The sequence below is a fragment of the Cupressus sempervirens genome, chromosome 5 (genome assembly GCF_028749045.1).
Source record: "Cupressus sempervirens isolate cs-2001-9-10 chromosome 5, ASM2874904v1, whole genome shotgun sequence".
Classification (NCBI taxonomy): Eukaryota; Viridiplantae; Streptophyta; class Pinopsida; order Cupressales; family Cupressaceae; genus Cupressus; species Cupressus sempervirens.
Window position 1 is genome coordinate 55,067,719 of NC_143122.1, and position 26,062 is coordinate 55,093,780.

The 26,062-nt window shown below is 36.1% G+C and overlaps 2 pseudogenes; both read left to right on the plus strand.

Moving 5' to 3' along the window:
- The first annotated feature begins 15,512 nt into the window (after window positions 1-15,512).
- On the plus strand, window positions 15,513-16,327 carry LOC149554519 (serine/threonine-protein kinase PBL27 pseudogene; annotated as a pseudogene).
- A 4,039-nt stretch (window positions 16,328-20,366) lies between these two features.
- On the plus strand, window positions 20,367-21,181 carry LOC149554520 (serine/threonine-protein kinase PBL27 pseudogene; annotated as a pseudogene).
- The last annotated feature ends 4,881 nt before the right edge of the window (window positions 21,182-26,062 follow it).

Consider the following 26,062-nt stretch of genomic DNA (forward strand, 5'->3'; position numbering starts at 1 on the left):
TCTATGATTGGAAGATTGCAGCATCTGACTCATAGTAGACCAGATATAGCTAATGCAGTTGGAATTGTGGCTAGATTTCAAGCTAATCCTAAAGAATATCACTATGCAATAGTAAAAAGGATATTTAGATATCTAAGAGGAATATCATATTACACTATTCGGTGTGATAGAAGCAATGACTTTACTCTCTATACTTATAAATATGTTGATTGGGCTAGAGATAGGGACGATAGAAAAAGCACTAGTGGAGGAGCATTTTCCTTGGAGGAAGACTAGTTTTTTGGCTTAGCAAGAAGCAAAATTGTACCTCACAAAGTACTGTAGAGATAGAGTATGTTGCAAAAACAAAAAAAATTAATCAAGTCATATGGATGAAGTAGATGATGAAGGATATTGGAATTACATTCACAAAACCTGTTATCATTTACTATGATAACACAAGTACGGTTAAGAATCCTATTTTGCATTCTAAGACTAAACACATTGCCATAAAATATCACATGTTGAGAGAGAAAGTTGCTGAGAAAGAAATTAGATTGGAGTACGTTAATACTAAAGAATAGATTATAGAAATTTTCACAATGGTTTTTCCAATGGATACATTTTAGTACCTAAAAGGTATGTTTGGGGTTATGCCCCTACCTAGCTCAGAATAGAAGATGCAAAAAGTGCATCAGTATAGGGTATATAGCACCATTATTAGACTAGATTGTATTTTGATGTTTCCTTAATGGGGTAGTATCTATTTTGAACAGAGTTAGTCAAGGACTCTTGGCAATAGATAATTGGTGTGCAACAGTATCTTTATATACTTGTGTTGTTTATAGAACTATATGCAAAAGTTGTAAAGTAATAGACTAGCTTATGGCCATGCTGATAGATTGTTGTATGTTCCATTTTTGTATCATCTTTGACATTGATGTCAATGGGGGAGAGAGTGACATGAAAAATAGTAGAGAATTTTCTTACTATGGGGGAGAAGTGTTGTAATAAAAGATTTTCATGAAGCAAGATTTGAGTGATGAAGAAACTTGTTGGTATTCTTGGAACTAGATATTTTTCATCTATGTTGCCATCAATGCCAAAGGGGGAGATTGTTATCATGTATTTTGATTCTATGGGGGAGTATTATAGAGCATTGATATGATGTATTATTGTGTTTTTCATTGATGACAACATAGTAATAAGTTAGTAAAAATTGGCAAAGCAGTAGACTATGATTTTTTTATTAAGAACAATACATTGCATATCTACTTATGCATAGTTACCAACATATACTATAGCATGTATGTGACATGTGGGCAAGTGAAAAAAACCTAAATCAATAGCCTACAAAAGATATTGATGATTTACAGAGAACTTCAAGGAAACAGAGCATTGGGAAAATAGTTTCTATTATATGATTGATATAGAACGTTATATTTGGAATGAAGGGTTGTGCAGTCAATCAAAGGTAGTACACTGACCACTGATGACATCAGTGAGTGTGTAGGTATGGAAGTCACACATGTAAAATTTTTTGTATAACTATGAGCTAACAACATTAATTAAATGTGCATTTCATTTAATTAACTTATAATAAAATATGGAGCCAACTCAAGGAATTAATATTGAGTATGGTATAAAGGAAAGATGTTTTTCAAGTTTTAGAAATCATCATTGGAAATAAAGAAGCAAAGAAGACTTGTGAATTGGGAAGTAGAGGAGTAGATTAATTTGCTAATGGGTAACCTCAAGGGTTACTTTTGATGGGTTCAGAGTTCCAGATCTAATTGCATGATCTGAAGGTGAAGAAGTAAAAGATTATCTCACATCTATTATTTTGAAAAGAATAGTACCAAGATCAATGGGACAATGGGTTCATTGATCCGATACTGAAGCTATTTGGATAGTGGGTTCAGCTACCTTCTACAACTCCTAATAGGGATTCAAAGTCTCCTAACAGGGACTTTTGTACTAAGTGTTGTAATAAAATCCTAACAAGGTCCATCCTCTAACAAGGTATATTTAGATTAGTACATTATTTTTTTGACATCATTCCCACCAGGTTTTTCCCTTTGATCAAGGGTTTTCCTAGTCAACATATATGGTGTAATTGTGTATGTACATTTCTTTATGATTGTTGTTTACTTTGGTTGAATAATTAAGAATTGTTGAAGATTAATATATAACTAATTCACCCCCACCCCCACTCTCAATTATATTGGTGGTCTACTATTTCTAACAGTACTAAGTTATGCTAAATTTGATGATGTGAAGGATTTTACTACTACAAATAAAATGTAGGACAAGTTGGCACAAATCCATGGAGGAGACAAAAATGTGTTTAGTGCTAAGACAGAAAGCTTGAGAGGCAAGTTTGATGACATTAGAATGAAATAAGGTGAGACAATTGCACAATATTGTGTATGGATCAAAGAGGTGATGAATGCTATCAGAGGAGCTAGAGGACACATATCTAATGAGACTATGTTAAGTAAGGTATTGAGGAATTTTCTTCCCATCCATGCAAATAGAGTATCTGTAATTCAAGACCTAAGATGTACACATGGTAATGATCTAATCTTGGATAGTCTATTTGGTAGACTTACTACATTTGAACTATCAAATTTTGATAAGTATTCAACTTCTAGTGTTGAATATGCTTTTAAAGCTCAACTAACCCTTGATGGATCTAGAATAAAGATGATGCAGGAGAATCCTAGGCTTTCTTGCAATCCTACATGTTTGGAAGGATTTTAGCTTAAAGTTGTGGAGCTCAAAAAATACTAGAACTTGGCATGGTCTCAAAAATCAGCAGGGTCTGGGAACTCAGCATGGCCTAGGAACTTGGCATGGTCTCTAGAACTCAACAATGCTTGGGAATTTAGTGGTTCTCATCTTGGTTTTGCTGACACTCGGCTTGGTCCTGGTTTCTATTGGTGCTAAGTTGTCTGTGAGCCAACTTTTGGCATTTAATTTATGTATGGGTATTCAATTTAGTGTTATAGCTAACCTGTGGCTCGATCTATATTTAATGTAAGGAATTTAATTTAGTTTTTAATGAGTTGGGCCAACTTGTGGCTTGGTTGGGTATAGTATGGGGTTTTGTGGAGTCTTTAGGTAGTATGTGGAGGAGTTATCATCCAGCTTGGAGAAGGGGATGAAGCGTGGATGAAAATTTTGAAGAGCTAGGGTTGCAGCTTAGGAAAAGAGGATTGCTTGAAGGACCTAAGGGTACAAGTGTGAATTCTTCTTGGTGTTCTTATCTAGTTGCAGATTTAGAATAGCTAGAGTTGGTGTGTGGTAACTAGATCTTGCAGGATCTTGTAGAAATGGTATTGTAATTGCTATTTGTATTTGGCCCTAGCCTAGAAGGCCTTAGACTCAGGCATATTGCATGTAATCAGTTACATATATGAATAAAGAGTTGTGATTTGGTATCAAATCTTGCATTATTGTTGCATTGTTGTTGTGTTTCCATTGTGTGGTTATATGTTAGGGGTTTGGACATCTCCTTTGGGGATTCTCCTATCTTGCACTACGTTAGATGGTATCAAAGCTTAGGTTTTCCTGAGTGTGTTGACAAATTTCTAAAGCTAGGGCAGTTTACACCAAGACTTGTAGAGAAGGTTGATCTTTTGGATGATCGATCTCTTTGATTTGTGGATCTATTACTTTGGGTTTACAAAAATCTTGGAAGATACCTCCAAGAAGATTGTACCCTAGGGAAATTAATGATCTTAGTGATGTTGTGGAAGAAAGAATCTCAACGAAGATAAGAGCAAAGTTCATATTTGAGATTGCATTGATGAAAAGTGACATGATTGCTGAAATTGTAAGTGCTTTAGGTAGTGTACCTACCTATGTGGGTACTAAAGGTAGTTATGAGGAATTTTCTTAAGACTTTGAAGTTTTTGGATCTAGTGGTGAGGATAGAACTGATCATGTGCAGAGACCTAGTAGAACTAGGGTTGATCAGTTTGCTAGACCTAGATATCAATTAAAGCTAAAGCATAAGATGGAGGTTTCTAATTCCTCAAGTAATTTGACTCCTAAAGACCTAATTAATTGGATTGGTGAATTGGAAGACTACTTTTAGCTTGAGGATATTGAAGATCCAAGGTTGGCACAAACTAAGTTGAAAGGACATGCTCCTTTTTGGTGGAAAGAATTGCAAAGAGATAGAGAAGAGGAAGGTGAAATGAAGATCTTTAGGTGGAGATTGATGGTGACTAAGTTGAAGGCTAAGTTTATTCCTACTAATTATGAACTTGAGTTGTTTAAGAGATTAGAGAATCTAAAATAGAAAGATATGTCTATGAAAGATTATACTAAGGAGTTCTACAAGTTGACGATTTAGTCTGGTCATACAGAATTGTCAAAGGAAAAGGTAGCTCGATACATTAATGTTTTGAGATTCAATATTCAAGATGAGGTTAGTATGCTGAATATTTCTTCAGTTGAGGATGCTTATTAGTATGCCCTAAAGGAAGAAGATAAGTTAAAGAGAAAAATTCAAGGTAATGCTAGAGGGAAGGAGAAGCAAGATAGCTTGGCACAAGTTAACCGAGTGCTGAAGGTGAACCAAAACTTGTTGCTTAGAAAAGGAGGATAGGTGGAGGTGGATTTAGAGGTAATTGTTTTAGATGTGATAAAGAAGGGCATAGATCTTTTGAATGTCCAATTGGTAGGACAACTTCTATTGTAAATGATGTTGTAGTTAAAGATAATCAGCCTAAGCAAAGAGAAATTTTTTCACTCGATGAGAGGACATTGGATTCTTGTTAGAGGACAAGTTTATTCAGGACTTCTTGTAAGTCTAGTGGTAAAGTCTACAAAGTGATTGTGGATGGTGGTAGTACTGATAACCTTGTTTTTGGGGAGATTGTTCATAAACTTGGTTTGAATAGAGTAAGACATCCTTATCCTTATAGGATTGGCTAGTTGCAAGGTGAACATGCTTTGGAAGTGAGGGAGCAATGCCTTGTTGATTTCTAGATTGGGAAGTATAAGGATCAAGTGTTGTGTGATATTGTGGACATGAATAGTTGTTATGTGTTGCTTGGTAGACCTTGGCAATATGATTGTAGGGTTGTGCATGACTGTGTCAAGAATGTGTTTACTATTGAGAAAGGTGGTAAGAAAATTTTCCTAATTCCTTTACATAATGAAGAAATCGGTAGGAGGAGCTTAAGTATGGGCAACTGAGTTGAGTTGGCATATTTTGAATGCTTGGAGATTAGCATGGAAAGTAGACCTATGGAAAATCTATGATGGATGTGAAGAAGCAAAAGAAGAACAAAGGAAAGAGTGTACAAATTGAAGACTTGGAGGATATGTATGTGAAGAACAAATTTTGGGTTTATGTGTTGAATCCTAGAAGATGTTCTTCCAGCTACTAGGAACATCCTTTTGAACTTGGGGTGTCTAACACATGAGAAACCTTTCCTTCCTTGCAATCCTACATGTTTGGAGGCATTTTAGCTTAAAGTTCTGGAGCTTGGCAGATACTGGAACTCAGCATGGTTTGGGAACTTGGCATGGCCTTTGGAGCTCGATAATTCTTGGGAATTTAATAGTGCTCGACTTGGTTTTGTTGGCACTTAGCTTGATCTTGGTTTCTATTGGTGCCGAGTTATCTATGAGCTGACTTTTGGCATTTAATTTATGTATGGGTATTTAATTTAGTGTTATAGTTGACTTGTGGCTTGGCCTATATTTAATGTAAGGGATTTAATTTAGTTTATAATGATTTGGGCTCACTTGTGGCTTAGTTGGGTATAAGTAAGGGGTTTTGTGGAGTCTTTAGATAGTATGTGAGGAGTTATTATCTAGCTTAGAGAAGGGGATGAAGTGTTGATGCAAATTTTGAAGAGCTAGGATTGTGGCTTAGGAACTAGAGGATTGCTTGGTGGACCTGAGAGTACAAGTGTGAATTCTTCTTAGTGTTCTTATCTAGTTGTGGATCTAGAATAGCTAGAATTAACATGTGGTAACTAGATCTTGTGGTATCTTGGAAAACTAGTATTGTAATTGTTGTTTGTATTTGGTCCTAACCTAGAAGGCCTTATAGTTGGGCATATTGCATGTAATCAATTATATCTATGAATAAAAAGTTGTGATTCGGTATCAGATCTTACATTATTGTTGCATTGTTTTTGTATTTCCATTGTGTGGTTATTTGTTGGGGGTTTGGACATCTCCTTTGGGGGTTCTCCTACCTTGCACTACATCAAAAGAAGAAGAGTAAACATGTGGAAAGTGATAGTGAATATGATGATGACCTTGATGAACTTGAAGCATTATTGGCTAGAAGGCTATCAAGAAGAAAGGGAAAATAGAAAGGTAAACTCCTTAATATATGTTTTACATGAACAAAGTTTTTCATATTTCTGCAAGATGTGTTGATAGAGATGAGAAGGAGGAAAGGAAAAACTTCAAGTACCAAGGAAGGAGAGACAATAGAGACAACCAAGGTAACAAAGACTACAAACACAAAGGTCATAAATCTTGCTACATTTTAGAAGAAGATGAAAGTGATAGTGATTCTGATGATCATGATGAAGAACTTGTTTATGTTGTAATGAAAGATGATTCTAATGAAGATGAGAAAATTTCATTGGTTTCACATGTGAGTAAGAATGATAAATGAACAATTTACAGTGGTTTCTCACATCACATGACTGGTGATACAAGTGAATTTGAGAAGCTAAATCATTATAATGGAAGTAGTGTTAAGTTTGGAAATGACACACCATATTATGTGAAAGGTAAATGATCTATGATGCAACAAGGCAATAATCTATGATGCTACTAGTGAACTACTTGACAGTAGAGAGAAAACAAGAGGTAACTTGTTCTATCTAGACCTATCAAAAGATAAATGTTTATTTACACAAGTCAAGGATGTTTGGTTATGGCATAAGAGGCTATGTAATGTGAATTTTAATAAATTAGTAAGCATTAGTAATATGAAAATAGTTAAAGGGTTACCAAGATTAAGAAAACTTGATAAGGTGATGTGCAAACAATGTCAAATGGATAAAATGACAAAGTCTAGTTTCAAGAGAAAGACCTATTATTCTAATGAAATTTTGGAGTCAGTTCATACTAATTTATGTTGTCCTATTAGAGTGCAAAGCTATAATGGTGAAAAATATTTCATTCTATTTTTTGATGACTTTTCTAGAATGATGATTGTGATGTTTCTTAAAGGAAAAAATTATGAATTTCAAATGTTTAAGTGGTATTTGGATAGAGTCAAAAATAAGAAAGAGCCTAAGGTGCTTGAGATCAGATAGAGGGGATGAATTCATATGAGATGAGTTAATCATGTTCTATAATGATAAAGGAATCAAGAGACAAATGAGTTCACCTAGGACTCAACCACATAATGGTATAGCTGAGAGAAGGAATAGATCAATCATGGACTATGCAAGGACATTGATTATGAACAAGAACATTTCACAGAAGTATTGGAGAGAAGTTGTAACTACTGTAGTCTCTACTCTAAAACAAGTCCAAGTGAAGAAAGGTACAAACAAAACACCTTTTGAACTTTGGTATGACTATACACCTAATGTGAATTATTTCATTTTTTTTTAGAAGAAAGTGTTAGATATTGAAAGACACAAGAAAAGGAAAACTTGATGCAAAAAGTGAAAATATTACAAGTGTGTTGCCTGACTTTAAGTCACCCATTTTTATTTTTATTTTTGGAAATATTGGTCATATCAAGTCAATCTAGTTAGTCTTGAGTTCAAGTTTAAGTCCTTCATAGGTAGGCTATCCTTGTCACGTTTCCCTCTCTCTTGCCTTCTCATTTATAAGCCAGGTGGGTTGGTTCAAGTGTTGTCATGTTGGGTAGGTGATAGCCCCTAACCCGACAAGGATATCATGTTTTCATTGATGATCTTCTCAGATGAAGAATGTTTGTGAAGCTGTGATCTCTAGGCATATACAAGGGACTTAATGAAAAGTCTTTCTCACATGATTGATGTAATTATAAGTTTGGTATTTGAAATCTCAAAGATTCATTTCATGAAGTAGCAAGTACTCAAGGAGAACCTTCCCAAAAACATATACTCAATAGCATTGAACTGAGCATGTGGCAAGAGCAGGAGCTCATAAGAGCTTCAGAGTGTCATCTGCCAGAGTCTATTTGCATGGATGTTAGGGATGGATTGAACACTACATATAGCTTGGCAGTTTCACTAGGAGGGATTAAAGAAGTAGAAATACAGGCTTCAAAAGATGAATTAGAAACTCATGGTAGAATTGAGAATCAAGGCTAGAATATCAGAAAGAGTCTCACTAATTCAGAAAAGTTGACAATCCGTGCTGTTGAGAAGCAAAAAAAAAGAGGAAGATTATTTGTCCAATGTTTTTTCCATTTTTAAGAATGAAGTTGGACACTTCAAAAAATTTGATAGTGTTATAGATCCCAATGATCATTTCTTCTTTCTTAAAACCAATCACTCGGCAGCAGCGGATAGAGCATCTAGCAATGAAGGTTTTGGCTATTTGTAAGACTATTTCGAATAGCATGGGAATGCTTCTTGTTGGAAATATTTAGGATAAGATAGGTTACTAAGAGGGGAGGGGTGAATCAGTAACTTATAAAACTTTTAACCAATTCAGCATTTTAACCATTCACCATTCATTTGTCTAATCTATTGCATAACTGAAAGAACAAACATTCATTGCACATGTACACAGAGATTTGGTGACCCAAAAACCTTCCAAATAGAAAGTAAAATTGGGGTGGGGATGATGCCCACAAAACTTCAATAGTGCAGTATAAATTTGGCCTGTTAAGGCTTACAATGATCACTTCTGGTGATCTACCCTATTAGGAGCAAGTAGGACTGCCAGATCCACCTTGTTAGAGGATTTACAAACATACAGTGAAGTATGCACTCTATTAGGAGATTTACAAAAACACTGTTAGGTCCACCCTGTTAAAGGATTTATGAACTGATTCACCTATTAGGATGAAGCAGTGGATCTGCTTACAATTGTTTTTTGATAAGATCCTTGTTGCATTGATCACCTGATGTGATAGATATAACTTTTCTGCTCCTATGTTGACCTTGTTGTATTCCTTTTATTCTACTGCTGACTCGCTTTCACTTTTCTCAAAATATATCAATACCTTCTTCATATGCAAACATCACTCTCTTTTATACACACCATACCATACTAAAAATGATATCATACATTATATATATACCATTCCAATATTTACAGCTACAAGGTTAGCCAAAACATAAGTGAACAAAACAATACTAAGTCGGCCAGATAGTAGAAAACTCAGGTTCCTCAAGCTGAATCGATGACCTTCTGATAATTGGCATCTACTACATTACTCGGCATTTTCATGCACTCGGTAGAAGTAGAGGCTCGATTCGTACTAGCCACACAATATTGCTTAGAACTCGATAACCATTGGTGACTCAGTAGATATAGTGTCACTTGGTAGAAGCTAACTTCTTCATTTACCTTGCTGTGCTCGATGAACACTGAGTCCTTCATTTACCTTCCTGTGCTCGGTGAAAACTGAGTCCTTTATTTACCTTGTTTTTCTCAGTGAACACTGAGTTCTTCATTTACCTTGCTTTGCTCGGTGAACACTAAGTTCTTCATTTACCTTGCTTTGCTCGGTGAACACTGTTGAACTGCCCATTCACTCGGTATCCTCTGGAATGCTCGGTGAGAACTGTTTACCTGCTGAACTTATAAGGTAACCATTGAATGCTTGGTATACACTGTAGACTAAGTGATGAGCTCGGTAAGAATTTAGAATCGAATAAGTGTTTGCACTAATGACAAATATATCATAATTCCAACACTTCTATGTTGCTTGGCTTTTTGTAGGATATCTATGCATATTTGGTAGTCATTCATCCTCCAGTGATGCTCCAAATCATTACAGATTGAAGTTGTTGGGAGTAAAGGAGAGATCTAACTTGAGAAAGGATATAAAAACACAAACTAAATATGATTTAAAGGAGATGATCTCAGAAACCAACTTCACCTTGAAGTGAAAAAGGATTTATGGCACAAATGCTGGGTCAGTTAGCGTGTGTGGGACAATTTAGAGATTGATTTCTTAGGAGTAATTCATCAAATTTGGTGAAGCAAATGGTGAGAAATAAAATAGTGCACGAAGCAACCTTCCCTCCAATGATGCAATGGATGAAGTAGGTGATAGAATGTGCCAAGAGTTCTATGATCCATGAAGGAAAATAATTAGTTTTTGTCCAAAGAAGAAGTTGTTGGTATCACTAACAAAGAGGGCAATAAGAGAAACATTCAATATTCTGGTTCACAAACACGACACTTATGCAATGTAGGAACAAGCCTTCAAGTATTACAATGAAAAACTCAATGCATGCAACACTGTGATCAACAATGATTAGCTTATTGGACCAAGGGAATTATCACTCCAATTTGCCAAAGTTAACTAAGTTCAAATTTATAAAGGATCATTGTGATCTCATCATTGTGTTGAAGCCTGCATAGATTAAGTTGTTGTCCATGCTCCAGGTGAGATTCTCTACAATGCAATATTCTATGATCTACTACCTGAAATTCTCTATCAATTTAAGCATCCTCGACCAAGGTAGTGTAAATTGCAAATTTATGAAGCACACGTTGGCATGCACAATATGGAACTCAAAATCAACACATGCAGAGTTCTGAAATGATGTCCTACTATGTGTAAAGAGCCTTGGCTGCAATGCTACTCAACTTATGGCCATTCAAGAACACGCCTATGGATTGATCATATGGTGACTTATTGCTATACCAATCATCTATGAATACAATTCATATTTGCAAGATAGAAAATCAATAAAGAAGATGGGAGCATGATACCCTTAGCAGTGAAGTTGTGAAAAGCTAGAATTCAACTAAAGCACGACAAAGAAGGAAAATTTCACTTTGAACACACATGCTTATGAAGTAGCACACTATATATCCCTCAAATCACTGTCGATGATAGCACAGAGATATTCTTGAGAAATCTCATTGCTCTTGAAGTCAATGTTATTGATTTTTTTATGATAATGATTCCTTTTGAGAATGAAACAAGGAAAGAGTCTAATGTTATAGAATGATCAATTCTTCTTATTTTTAATTTTCCAAGCATAGAGATAAGTACCATGTCTCACGTGGATGGGGAAAAACAAGAAATGGCTTCTGGGATGATGGAAATTCATAGCTGAGTAATGTCTTTGAACTATACTGGTTGTCTTGTTGAGCTTAAATTAGTAGATGCTCAAGATTCATTAAATGGAGGAGTACTGGTAATAATCACTGGCTCTATCAAAAGAAGGGATAGAGAGGTCAAAAGGAATTTTGTTCAAACATTTTTTTTGCACCTCAAGAGAATGGTTACTATGTACTAAATGATATTTTAGATTCTATGAGGATGATTCTTATGTAGAGAAGCATTCTAATGCACTTGAAAATGGTGATCAAGAGCTTCAATTGAAGTCAATTGCACCTATGACTGAGCCAGCACTAGAGCTTTCATCCCCTCCTACAATAGAAATTGAAAGGGAGTTTAGTACTGCTACCACTACTGAGGAAGAAGCTATTGGTGAGGAATACAATGTTTCTGATTAGCAAGAATTTCCCATATGCAACGAAGGGGGAGTTTTCATTTTTTTAGAAAAATAGGGCCCACATACATATTGGCTTGCGAAAGAGTTGAAGAATATTATTCTAACATTGAATTTGGGAAAAATGAAATTTAAAAGATTTAGAAAGAGAATCTAAAAAGACAAAAAGGAAATAGAGAATTAGAAAGGAGCAATCATGAAATCAAAAGTCATCATGCAGAAACTAAAAGATCATCAAAGGGAAACCAAACAGGGGCTAAAGGAGATTATTTATTACAAATCTTTTCCTAAGCCAAGGGTTCTTCTTTTCCTACATACAGTCAGAGAGCTGGAGTAGAGGAGGGTGCATTTTAGTTTAAATATTTCATTTTCATTGCATGCAGCGGGTCGGCAAATTTTTGGGTGTGAGATACTTTTTGTTGCAGAGACAATTGAGAGTACTCAATATCAATCATTTTTTGTTCAGTAGAATTGATGAAGTTAGTATTTTCCTCAAATGTTTTGGAATTGGAATGAGGAATAAATAGAGTTTTACTTCCCCCGTTCATAATACAGTGAATGAATGTAATAAGCATTGTTATTATTCATTCAAAGAGGAAATTTTAGTATAATTAATTAATAGTAGTAGTTTAGATTCAAGTTTTCATAGTTAGATATTTGAAGGTTTTGTGAATTCATAAGATTGTGAATACACAAAAATAATTAGATACTTAGAACTCAAACTCACCTGAGTTAGGTCTTGTCTAAGTCTAACTTGGTTATACCTCTGTTGTTCTCGGGTCAAGAACATACCCCAAATTAGATAGTAGGAACAAAAATAATTCTTTTAATATCATTCATATAGGGAGCTATACCTACCAATTCAGAGAAAAGCTAGTAACCATAAAATGGCTTTTCAACTGTTGTGAATAGATATTGTTCATAATCTGGGCATTAAGAGTCATATTTTTACAAAAGATAAAAAGAACAAATATGTTTACCAACAAAGTGTTTGAATTCTAACACTAACAAAATTATGGAAAGTGCAAATGTTAGAGTTGATGAATTTATAGAAAAGAATGAAGAAGAGTGCAACAAAGAACCAGAAGACTACAAGAATTTTGCATGTGTATGAAGGTGAACCTAGCACATTACCTAAACTAGAAAATCTAGTTGTTGAACATTTATAACCAAGCACTATCAAGGTTTAGTAGAAGACAGAGACTTTTGACCATCAGATAGAGGAATCCAAGTTTCAAGAGAACAGGCTAGATGAAAATAAATAAGAACAACTCAGTGAACCGCAAAAAGATGAAAGAAGACATGAACCTATTTTGGAAAAGTATTTGAACCCAAGTCAATTAAAGAAGCTTTAGAGAATGAATATTGGATAGCATAAATGAATGAAGAAATTAAGAAAATATAGAAACAAAGACATGGACATTAGTACCAAGGCCAAAGGATAAGAATTTTATTGGAACTAAGTCAATTTTTAGAAAAAAGTTGAATGAGAAAGGTGAAGTTACAAGGAACAAGGCAAGACTACTTTGTAAGGGATATGCACAAGAAAAAAGGAATTGATTATGGTGAGGCCTTTTCTCCAATTGTAAGGTTTGAAGGAGTGAGAAATTTTCTTTCATACAATGCTTACAAAGGATTCAAAGCATATCAAATGGATGTAAAATCTACATTTCTAAATGAAATCATAGAGGAAGAAGTCTACATTGGACAACTTGAAGGTTTTGTTGATCCAAGAAATAGGAATATGGTATGTAAGTTACACAAAGCATTATATGGTTTGAAACAAGAGCATAGAGCATGGTATAAAAGCTTACACACTTATTTGGTCAAAATTGGTTTTGCAAGAACTAATGACAATAACAATCTGTACCTAAAAAGTGAATTCAAAAAAAATACTAGTAGCTAAAATTTTTTGTTGATGATATTATATTTGGAAGAAAAGGTTCAATAAGAATGTCATTTTCTAATGAAATAAAGAAGAAATTGAGATGTCAATGTTTGGAGAGATAAAATTCTCTATTGGATTGCAAATCTATCAAATGGAAGCTAGTATGTGCATTACACAATCCAAGTATATCAAGGAGATATTGAAGACTTTTGGAATGGAAGATTCAAGACCAATTGGAAAGCCTATGGTTACTAGTCATAAATTGTCAAAGAATGATGATTTTGTTCAGGTGAATCAAACAATATATAGGTCAATGATTGGAAAATTGTAATATGTTGTACATAGAAGACTTGTATTGCACTAGCATTTGGAATTGTTGCTAGATACTCTGCTAATCCTAGAGAGAATCATATGATGGGAGTGAAAATGATACTGAGATATTTGAAAGAACATAACACTATGGATTATGGTATTAGAAAAAATGATAAGTTTGACTTGAAGGTTTTCACTAATGCAGATTGGGTTGGAAATGTTGAAGATAGAAAGAGTGCAAGTGGAAGCACTTTCTTTCTAGGCAAGAGATTTATTTCATGGACAAGCAAGAAGTAAAATTGTATTTCACATCCATAGTTTAGGCTGAATATGTTACTATAGTAGTTAATTGTTCAAATATTGTATGGATCCAGCAATTGTTGAAAGGTATGAAGGAAGAACTTATTGAACCCATTGTGATATATTGTGATAACACAAGTGCTATAAACATATCAAAGAGCCCTATGATGCACACAAAGACTAAACATATTGAGATCAAGTATCACTACTTGAGAGAGTTGGTACAAGACAAAGAAGTGAGATTAGAATATGTCAACAAAAAAGAAAAGATAGCTCACATATTCACAAAGGCACTACGTAAGGATGTTTTCAAGTGTCTAAGAGGTAATTCAGGGATCATTCCCCAACCTAAAGAAAAATCAGAAGTGATGCACTATTGCATCAATTGTTATAATCAGAATATCTTACAAATTGATGCAAGAGGTCACACTTTTGGAGCTGCCTAAAGGTATGGAAAGCATGGAAATGAACTATGAGAAGATGAAATTTCAAGGATTTTTGAGGCAAGATGATGGAATGGCATTTCTATATTAGTCAAAATAGTGACATGAAGATGATGTATATGAATGGTTGATGTCTTTGGCATTTTTTTTAGAGAGATAGATGAATGCATTCATATAAAGAGGGATCCATATGCTGCTAGAGGTTTTGTTATCCACATATCAAAAGAAGAAGATATTAGCAAAGAGGGAGTAATATACCATTAAGAATTTTGGAACATATAGTGATGCTACCATAGTTGATGTTAGAGGGAGCATCCAAAGATTGCATTGGATGAGAATAAGAATGAAACTGAGAGAGAGAGAGAGAGAGAGAGAGAGAGAGAGAGAGAGAGAGAGAGAGAGAGAGAGAGAGAGAGAGAACACATAGAGGAAGCTAATAGTATGTTGGGACTCAAAATTGCAAGTGGATTTTGAGTGTCAATTTGGAAATTTTGCTAAAGTTAGCCCTTCTAAGTGCTTTCCATGCATATGTACTCGACTATCATTTTGAGGCCTATGATTCATTTCAAGTGCTAATAACCTTTCATTTAGTATGTGCATGCATTTCATGATGATAAGTTTCCATTCTAAATGATTTCATCAAGTGTTATTTTGAGTAGTTCTCAAATCTACATTTTGGGCCTAAGTGTCAAACAATGTTTAGGAGGCTAGTTTGCATATGAATATCTTGCACCTAGTAATGTTTCATGACTCCCCACTTTGGAAATGTTTTAGTATACATATCAAAGAACCTATGTTTCATATTTCAAGTCATTTGATATGTTTTATAAGGTTTTGGATTCTCCAAAGTTGGTTATTTATTGTTGTCATGTTGATTTTGTCAAGCCACTGCATGACTCTGTGTATCACTTTTGAAGCTCTGCCATATGAGATAACCCTAATATCATCTTCATCAATGACAACCTTTTCAACCTTATTGTATATTGTGTTGATGGTGATCAAAGACTTTTAATCTATGAGTATATGCTATTGGGGTCACTAGAAGATTATCTGCATGATCTTCCACCAAACAAGGAGACCTTGGATTAGAAAACTATAAGGAAAATGGTTGCAAGTGTTGCTAAAGGGTTGGAGTAAATGCATGACAAAGCCAACCCACTAGTACCAATTTATCAAGATTTAAAATGCTCAAATATTTTACTAGATGAGGGACATCATGCCAAATTATTTGATTTTGGTTTAGTCAAACTTGGTCCTGTGGGGGAAAAGACTCATGTTTCTACTCATGTAATAGAAACATATGGGTATTGCACACAAAAATATGCAATGATTGGTTAGTTGACAATAAAATTACATGTGTACAATTTTGGGATTGTTCTATTGGAATTAATCATTGGTGGGAAAGCTATTGATAATTTAAAGTTAGTAGGGGAGCACAATCTTATTGCTTGGGCATGTCCATTATTCAAGGACTGTAGTAAGTTTCCATAGATGATTGATCCATTGTTCCAAAGAAACTATCCTATGAGAGGCTTGCATCAATCACTTGCTATTGCAGCAATATGTGTTCAGGAGTAGGCTACAATGTGTCCATTGATTGTTGATGTAGTGATTGTTCTCAACTATCTTACATCACAGACATATGATCTTGTTACATATCTAGCACAAAGTATATGTCTTTCTCTTGCCATACCTCTTTGAAGGAAAAAAAGGATAGTAAGAAGAAGATGAGTGGCAGTTCTGATAAAAATGTGCTAGACTTAGTAGTCATATAGTTATTGTCTCCATAGCTAGGTGTTCATTTGGAAGGTTAATAATCAATTGAGGCTACTATAGATAAGCAAAAATTCTTTTCTATTTCATGCACTTCCTCTCTGGTCTCCCTTGTGACTTTTTCATGGGTATTAATTACTTTGGTAACAAAGCCTACGATGATCTCCTAACCCATGGTGACCCGACGTATCTATGCATAAAGCATGTGGGCTCTCTATCAATATATGCTCAGGGTTCTTCAAGTCAGAATTCACTTGTATGTGAAGCAATCCAACCCAAAACAAAAAAGAGGGACCAATATAGAAGGCAATCCATCACCACTATATATGGAAAAGGGAGATCCCCTAATTATTGTTGCTAGACTATATCTTTAGCACTCCTTCATTTTTAAATCCTCACTCCAATCTGATTTGCATAGAATCTCAAGTTGTGAAAGGGGTTGTTTTATTTCCCACTAAAGTCAATTGCTACATATAAAGGAGGATTGGCTTGAATGTTGGGAGGGGCACACATGATAAGGTAGCTAGCTCATGAGGTAAGAGGTAGAGGAGGCATTCAAAATGAATAAGATAGTAAATTTTTGTAAATAAGAAGAAAGATTACACAAGGTCTAGAATGACAACAAACAATGTGTCTTGTCTATCAAACTCATGTGGTATCCAATATTTGTCTGGGACACCTTTGCATGATCTTTGTATCGATTGCTTCAAATTTTGTTGTTTAGTTCAACTCTGCATCATAGATCAATAGGTCTTTCTCATTTTTCCTTATAGGAAGGCAAAAACATAGTCCCACATGCATTGTGGTGCTATTATTTCAAATGTTTAAATGTAACAATGCTTACATATTATGTTGTCTTAAAGATACAAGTGCTTTTGGAAGCACAAGCTTTCATGGTAGACCCTAGCCAACTAGATTTGGAGGGAAACAAATTTTGAACAAATATGTATGACAAAAAAATGATGTCATTCAATGATGTGGAACCTACAATTGAATTGAAAATTGACGTGTAGTATAGATTTTAGAAGGCACAGGATGGCAACACATGGTAGATCAAATGATAGTTGTCATGTCACCAAATGAAGTTGCAAGGAGGATAACCATGTGACATGGTTGTTGGAGTTGAGGAAAGCCAACTCCGAAGACGCCAAGATCACCTGCATGCGAACCTGTCAAAGAGAAACCAAGAAGGGGAAAAGCATGGAGCATGGGCAAAACCCTAAACGGACATGAGAGCCATCATAATGCAAACACAAGAAGAAATGTATTTACCATAAGAAAATGGCTTCACAATGTTATGAAAATACAATGAGGAGAGCTCGAATATAAAGAGCTCATGGAAGCTTGTAGAACAAGCTAGAAGATAAGTGTGACAACTAGAAGGGAACAAACTCCCGTGTTGTCACCAACATGCATTAAATACGAAATATTAAATAAATGCATGACCTAAGTAAACTTAAGCAATAGAATAAATAATTAAATATTAATTATTTACTCTAACACCCCCCCTTAAGTGCAACTTAGGGAAATGCCTTAAGCTCACAAAGCTAAGATGAAATGCATAATGGGTCCCGGCAACGAGACCATTTTAGGTACCCAAGTACAATGCAAGAAAAAATGAAACCTCTGTAAACGGGGAAAGAGAGAAAACCACATGGGAAAAACCCTCCCCTAAAAAGAGGTAAGAACCCAGTGAAGAGCTGAAGAAGTCTCCAACTAGGGAAATTGTCCCCTAAAACAGGAACAATGAATGATCATGAAGAAGCAGCATCACTGAAGCATGAAAAGCCACAAATCTGTCAAACTGCTGATCTGAAGAAACCTCCATGGAAGAAGAAGGCACGAGCCGAGCATGTCTATATGGTAGATGATCCATCTCACCGAAATGCATAGGTAGCCAGCCACTGCAATCGCCTTGTATGTAGGATCAACCACTGAATACATAGTTCACACTATCGAACCATCGAACCATGGATGCATTAGAACACAGCATAATCCCCCCTTAATGCAGACGGGGTGTGATGACAGGCAACTGAGAAGGTGAGCCAAATCTTGTTGATGATATTATATTTGGAAGAAAAGGTTCAATAAGAATGTCATTTTCTAATGAAATAAAGAAGAAATTGAGATGTCAATGTTTGGAGAGATAAAATTCTCTATTGGATTGCAAATCTATCAAATGGAAGCTAGTATGTGCATTACACAATCCAAGTATATCAAGGAGATATTGAAGACTTTTGGAATGGAAGATTCAAGACCAATTGGAAAGCCTATGGTTACTAGTCATAAATTGTCAAAGAATGATGATTTTGTTCAGGTGAATCAAACAATATATAGGTCAATGATTGGAAAATTGTAATATGTTGTACATAGAAGACTTGTATTGCACTAGCATTTGGAATTGTTGCTAGATACTCTGCTAATCCTAGAGAGAATCATATGATGGGAGTGAAAATGATACTGAGATATTTGAAAGAACATAACACTATGGATTATGGTATTAGAAAAAATGATAAGTTTGACTTGAAGGTTTTCACTAATGCAGATTGGGTTGGAAATGTTGAAGATAGAAAGAGTGCAAGTGGAAGCACTTTCTTTCTAGGCAAGAGATTTATTTCATGGACAAGCAAGAAGTAAAATTGTATTTCACATCCATAGTTTAGGCTGAATATGTTACTATAGTAGTTAATTGTTCAAATATTGTATGGATCCAGCAATTGTTGAAAGGTATGAAGGAAGAACTTATTGAACCCATTGTGATATATTGTGATAACACAAGTGCTATAAACATATCAAAGAGCCCTATGATGCACACAAAGACTAAACATATTGAGATCAAGTATCACTACTTGAGAGAGTTGGTACAAGACAAAGAAGTGAGATTAGAATATGTCAACAAAAAAGAAAAGATAGCTCACATATTCACAAAGGCACTACGTAAGGATGTTTTCAAGTGTCTAAGAGGTAATTCAGGGATCATTCCCCAACCTAAAGAAAAATCAGAAGTGATGCACTATTGCATCAATTGTTATAATCAGAATATCTTACAAATTGATGCAAGAGGTCACACTTTTGGAGCTGCCTAAAGGTATGGAAAGCATGGAAATGAACTATGAGAAGATGAAATTTCAAGGATTTTTGAGGCAAGATGATGGAATGGCATTTCTATATTAGTCAAAATAGTGACATGAAGATGATGTATATGAATGGTTGATGTCTTTGGCATTTTTTTTAGAGAGATAGATGAATGCATTCATATAAAGAGGGATCCATATGCTGCTAGAGGTTTTGTTATCCACATATCAAAAGAAGAAGATATTAGCAAAGAGGGAGTAATATACCATTAAGAATTTTGGAACATATAGTGATGCTACCATAGTTGATGTTAGAGGGAGCATCCAAAGATTGCATTGGATGAGAATAAGAATGAAACTGAGAGAGAGAGAGAGAGAGAGAGAGAGAGAGAGAGAGAGAGAGAGAGAGAGAGAGAGAGAGAGAGAACACATAGAGGAAGCTAATAGTATGTTGGGACTCAAAATTGCAAGTGGATTTTGAGTGTCAATTTGGAAATTTTGCTAAAGTTAGCCCTTCTAAGTGCTTTCCATGCATATGTACTCGACTATCATTTTGAGGCCTATGATTCATTTCAAGTGCTAATAACCTTTCATTTAGTATGTGCATGCATTTCATGATGATAAGTTTCCATTCTAAATGATTTCATCAAGTGTTATTTTGAGTAGTTCTCAAATCTACATTTTGGGCCTAAGTGTCAAACAATGTTTAGGAGGCTAGTTTGCATATGAATATCTTGCACCTAGTAATGTTTCATGACTCCCCACTTTGGAAATGTTTTAGTATACATATCAAAGAACCTATGTTTCATATTTCAAGTCATTTGATATGTTTTATAAGGTTTTGGATTCTCCAAAGTTGGTTATTTATTGTTGTCATGTTGATTTTGTCAAGCCACTGCATGACTCTGTGTATCACTTTTGAAGCTCTGCCATATGAGATAACCCTAATATCATCTTCATCAATGACAACCTTTTCAACCTTATTGTATATTGTGTTGATGGTGATCAAAGACTTTTAATCTATGAGTATATGCTATTGGGGTCACTAGAAGATTATCTGCATGATCTTCCACCAAACAAGGAGACCTTGGATTAGAAAACTATAAGGAAAATGGTTGCAAGTGTTGCTAAAGGGTTGGAGTAAATGCATGACAAAGCCAACCCACTAGTACCAATTTATCAAGATTTAAAATGCTCAAATATTTTACTAGATGAGGGACATCATGCCAAATTATTTGATTTTGGTTTAGTCAAACTTGGTCCTGTGGGGGAAAAGACTCATGTTTCTACTCATGTAATAGAAACATATGGGTATTGCACACAAAAATATGCAATGATTGGTTAGTTGACAATAAAATTACATGTGTACAATTTTGGGATTGTTCTATTGGAATTAATCATTGGTGGGAAAGCTATTGATAATTTAAAGTTAGTAGGGGAGCACAATCTTATTGCTTGGGCATGTCCATTATTCAAGGACTGTAGTAAGTTTCCATAGATGATTGATCCATTGTTCCAAAGAAACTATCCTATGAGAGGCTTGCATCAATCACTTGCTATTGCAGCAATATGTGTTCAGGAGTAGGCTACAATGTGTCCATTGATTGTTGATGTAGTGATTGTTCTCAACTATCTTACATCACAGACATATGATCTTGTTACATATCTAGCACAAAGTATATGTCTTTCTCTTGCCATACCTCTTTGAAGGAAAAAAAGGATAGTAAGAAGAAGATGAGTGGCAGTTCTGATAAAAATGTGCTAGACTTAGTAGTCATATAGTTATTGTCTCCATAGCTAGGTGTTCATTTGGAAGGTTAATAATCAATTGAGGCTACTATAGATAAGCAAAAATTCTTTTCTATTTCATGCACTTCCTCTCTGGTCTCCCTTGTGACTTTTTCATGGGTATTAATTACTTTGGTAACAAAGCCTACGATGATCTCCTAACCCATGGTGACCCGACGTATCTATGCATAAAGCATGTGGGCTCTCTATCAATATATGCTCAGGGTTCTTCAAGTCAGAATTCACTTGTATGTGAAGCAATCCAACCCAAAACAAAAAAGAGGGACCAATATAGAAGGCAATCCATCACCACTATATATGGAAAAGGGAGATCCCCTAATTATTGTTGCTAGACTATATCTTTAGCACTCCTTCATTTTTAAATCCTCACTCCAATCTGATTTGCATAGAATCTCAAGTTGTGAAAGGGGTTGTTTTATTTCCCACTAAAGTCAATTGCTACATATAAAGGAGGATTGGCTTGAATGTTGGGAGGGGCACACATGATAAGGTAGCTAGCTCATGAGGTAAGAGGTAGAGGAGGCATTCAAAATGAATAAGATAGTAAATTTTTGTAAATAAGAAGAAAGATTACACAAGGTCTAGAATGACAACAAACAATGTGTCTTGTCTATCAAACTCATGTGGTATCCAATATTTGTCTGGGACACCTTTGCATGATCTTTGTATCGATTGCTTCAAATTTTGTTGTTTAGTTCAACTCTGCATCATAGATCAATAGGTCTTTCTCATTTTTCCTTATAGGAAGGCAAAAACATAGTCCCACATGCATTGTGGTGCTATTATTTCAAATGTTTAAATGTAACAATGCTTACATATTATGTTGTCTTAAAGATACAAGTGCTTTTGGAAGCACAAGCTTTCATGGTAGACCCTAGCCAACTAGATTTGGAGGGAAACAAATTTTGAACAAATATGTATGACAAAAAAATGATGTCATTCAATGATGTGGAACCTACAATTGAATTGAAAATTGACGTGTAGTATAGATTTTAGAAGGCACAGGATGGCAACACATGGTAGATCAAATGATAGTTGTCATGTCACCAAATGAAGTTGCAAGGAGGATAACCATGTGACATGGTTGTTGGAGTTGAGGAAAGCCAACTCCGAAGACGCCAAGATCACCTGCATGCGAACCTGTCAAAGAGAAACCAAGAAGGGGAAAAGCATGGAGCATGGGCAAAACCCTAAACGGACATGAGAGCCATCATAATGCAAACACAAGAAGAAATGTATTTACCATAAGAAAATGGCTTCACAATGTTATGAAAATACAATGAGGAGAGCTCAAATATAAAGAGCTCATGGAAGCTTGTAGAACAAGCTAGAAGATAAGTGTGACAACTAGAAGGGAACAAACTCCCGTGTTGTCACCAACATGCATTAAATACGAAATATTAAATAAATGCATGACCTAAGTAAACTTAAGCAATAGAATAAATAATTAAATATTAATTATTTACTCTAACACCCCCCCTTAAGTGCAACTTAGGGAAATGCCTTAAGCTCACAAAGCTAAGATGAAATGCATAATGGGTCCCGGCAACGAGGCCATTTTAGGTACCCAAGTACAATGCAAGAAAAAATGAAACCTCTGTAAACGGGGAAAGAGAGAAAACCACATGGGAAAAACCCTCCCCTAAAAAGAGGTAAGAACCCAGTGAAGAGCTGAAGAAGTCTCCAACTAGGGAAATTGTCCCCTAAAACAGGAACAATGAATGATCATGAAGAAGCAGCATCACTGAAGCATGAAAAGCCACAAATCTGTCAAACTGCTGATCTGAAGAAACCTCCATGGAAGAAGAAGGCACGAGCCGAGCATGTCTATATGGTAGATGATCCATCTCACCGAAATGCATAGGTAGCCAGCCACTGCAATCGCCTTGTATGTAGGATCAACCACTGAATACATAGTTCACACTATCGAACCATCGAACCATGGATGCATTAGAACACAGCATAATCCCCCCTTAATGCAGACGGGGTGTGATGACAGGCAACTGAGAAGGTGAGCCAAATCTTCTGCAAAAGAACCAAGAACGAGGAGAGAGGGAAAGAAGTACAGACACCGATAAAGACACGGTCTAACTGACTCTGCATGGGGCTAATGTCGTGGAAGGGACACTCACTTGACAAAGGGAGAATGCCTAAAACAGCAAACAAATAATCCCCCCCATGGTGCTTTATGAAATAGTGCAAGTACACCTGACTCAAAACAACGTTCATGACTCCCAGAATGCAAAAGTGACAGTTTATCTCAGTGCGAAATAGAAAAGTGCTTCAAAAGGATAGCTACAATGATCAAAAGTAAAAAAGAGCTGAACCAAAAGAAAGTACAGCCGAAAAGAAAGCAAACCATGCCAGGAAAACGATCCTCGGGCCTAAAACACTCAAAATATCTACCATAGAGCAAAAACGCCAAAACGATGATAGAAAAAGCAGAGGCCAAAAGTGAGGAAAAAAGACGACAATTCTGAAAAGTGCACAGAACCAGCTTTCCAGAAATATAAAGTTTTTCAAAAACAGACATGGGACGCAAAAGATATGCATGCCGGAGTCAAAAACAGGACTTCGGACTTTAACAGAAAAAACGAGCAATAAAAATGCATCAAAACCTAAAAATACCTGCACCAAAATCTCCGTCTCGGAACCAGCTTTCCGGCGCTTCTTTCGGATCGGAAAAATACCTCCGTATGCAAGAGTTATGGCCAAAAAACCACAAGTAGGTCCAAAAGCAATCGGGAGAGGTGCATGCAAGGATGATGCAGTGCTGACGTCAGCAATTCAGGCGATTAAATTTGACGGCTTGGAGGCCGTCGCCGCAAAAAAGAAGTGCCACGTGGCATTGCCACGTGGCAGTACGGATGATGACGTGGCAGGGGCCACGTGGCAATGTGCCACGTGGCAGGGGCCACGTGGCAATGTGCCACGTGGCACGCCTGCCACGTGTCACGCTCAAAAACGCTGACGAGGCGGATCCTCCACGCTGGCGCTGACTGTACACCTGCAGCGTGTCCAACTGTCGCAGGTGGCGCTGAGCTGTCACGGGCGGAGAGCGTGCAGACCGGTGGCGGATGGAGCTGCCGGCGGAGGCGGAGCTCTGCACGAGCGTAGAGCGAGGCAGCGGCGGAGGCCGGGTAGCGGCCGAGCCGCCAGTTATTGAGGAGCCGCGGGCGGAGCGCAGGCGGCCCCGCGGTGGCCGCTAGGCGGTGCCGCGGCGGCGCGCTCTGCGAAATTTTTTTTTTATTTTTTATTTGCCAAAAATCGCAATAAATGCGTCCGTACGGCTCTGGAATGAAATTTTTTTTGCCTCCCGGAGCTCTGTCTCCAAAATCGACAAGTTTTATATGAATCCTGACTGCAAACGGCCTTCCGGATCCAATGGTGATGTCCGTTTGGTCCCAAAGTGCTCCGAAAATTTGCTGATCCCCTGATTTGAAGAAAAAATACACAAACAAACTAGGGTTTGTGACTTCAAATCACGGCTTCAAAATTTCTTCAACGAAGCAGCAGCAGGAAGGCTCTGATACCATGTTGGAGTTGAGGAAAGCCAACTCCGAAGACGCCAAGATCACCTGCATGCGAACCTGTCAAAGAGAAACCAAGAAGGGGAAAAGCATGGAGCATGGGCAAAACCCTAAACGGACATGAGAGCCATCATAATGCAAACACAAGAAGAAATGTATTTACCATAAGAAAATGGCTTCACAATGTTATGAAAATACAATGAGGAGAGCTCGAATATAAAGAGCTCATGGAAGCTTGTAGAACAAGCTAGAAGATAAGTGTGACAACTAGAAGGGAACAAACTCCCGTGTTGTCACCAACATGCATTAAATACGAAATATTAAATAAATGCATGACCTAAGTAAACTTAAGCAATAGAATAAATAATTAAATATTAATTATTTACTCTAACAATGGTGACCAATGATGTTAGTAGAACACGTGGACCCACAAACCAACTAGCAGTTGACATGTGGCAATGGCTTTAGACATGGCACACAAATTGACGTGCTAACATGGACTAAAGTGACAAATGTCACATGGTTGCTATGTCATAATGACATGGCAAAATTTTGATTAGGATAGCAACATAGAGACCGATGGCATGGTGGTGATGTGGCACAATGACATGGATTGATGATGTGTAAGGATAGGTGACCAATCAGATGATGCCACATGGCACCTAGGTGGTAGGTGTTAGTGACTGTACAAGAATCCAATGAATCAGAATGTGACACATGGCAAGGTTGGTCAAACCAAGTTTGACCCAGATGGAGAAAAGGAGGGAAATTTCAAGGAGGCATAAAAATTAATTTTTTAATTTTTCTTCTCAAAATCAAATGCAAGTTAGATTTTAAATAAAATTTGAATTTATCCTATAGTCAAAATTTTGAAAAGTATTTAATATTTGCAACCAAGTGCAATTTCATAGCCTTAGCAGGAGTATGTTTTTCAAACTAAGATCCTCGAAGTTTTTGGTAAGTTCATATAGGAGTATTATATATAACTAAAATCAAGAGAACATGAACTTTCCATTTCTAGAGTTTTTTTTTTCAGAGGTCACTAGTTAGAGCTATCCAAGGATTTGTTTCAGGTACCCACTTTTTAGTTTAATTCAGTTGAGGCAGTTCAGACTTGATTCCCAGTGAAATTATGAATAGAGTGAATATAAAAGGTAGCATGAATGTAGTTATGGGAAAGTTTTATCATATCTAAGTTAGTGAAATGGAGGTTTTATCAACATTCTAGATGTATTTTAGATATTTTGGCAACATAAGGTTTTTCATCATTGAAGAATAGATATTTTGTGTTTGTTACAAAACAATGATGAAAACCAAATCAGAT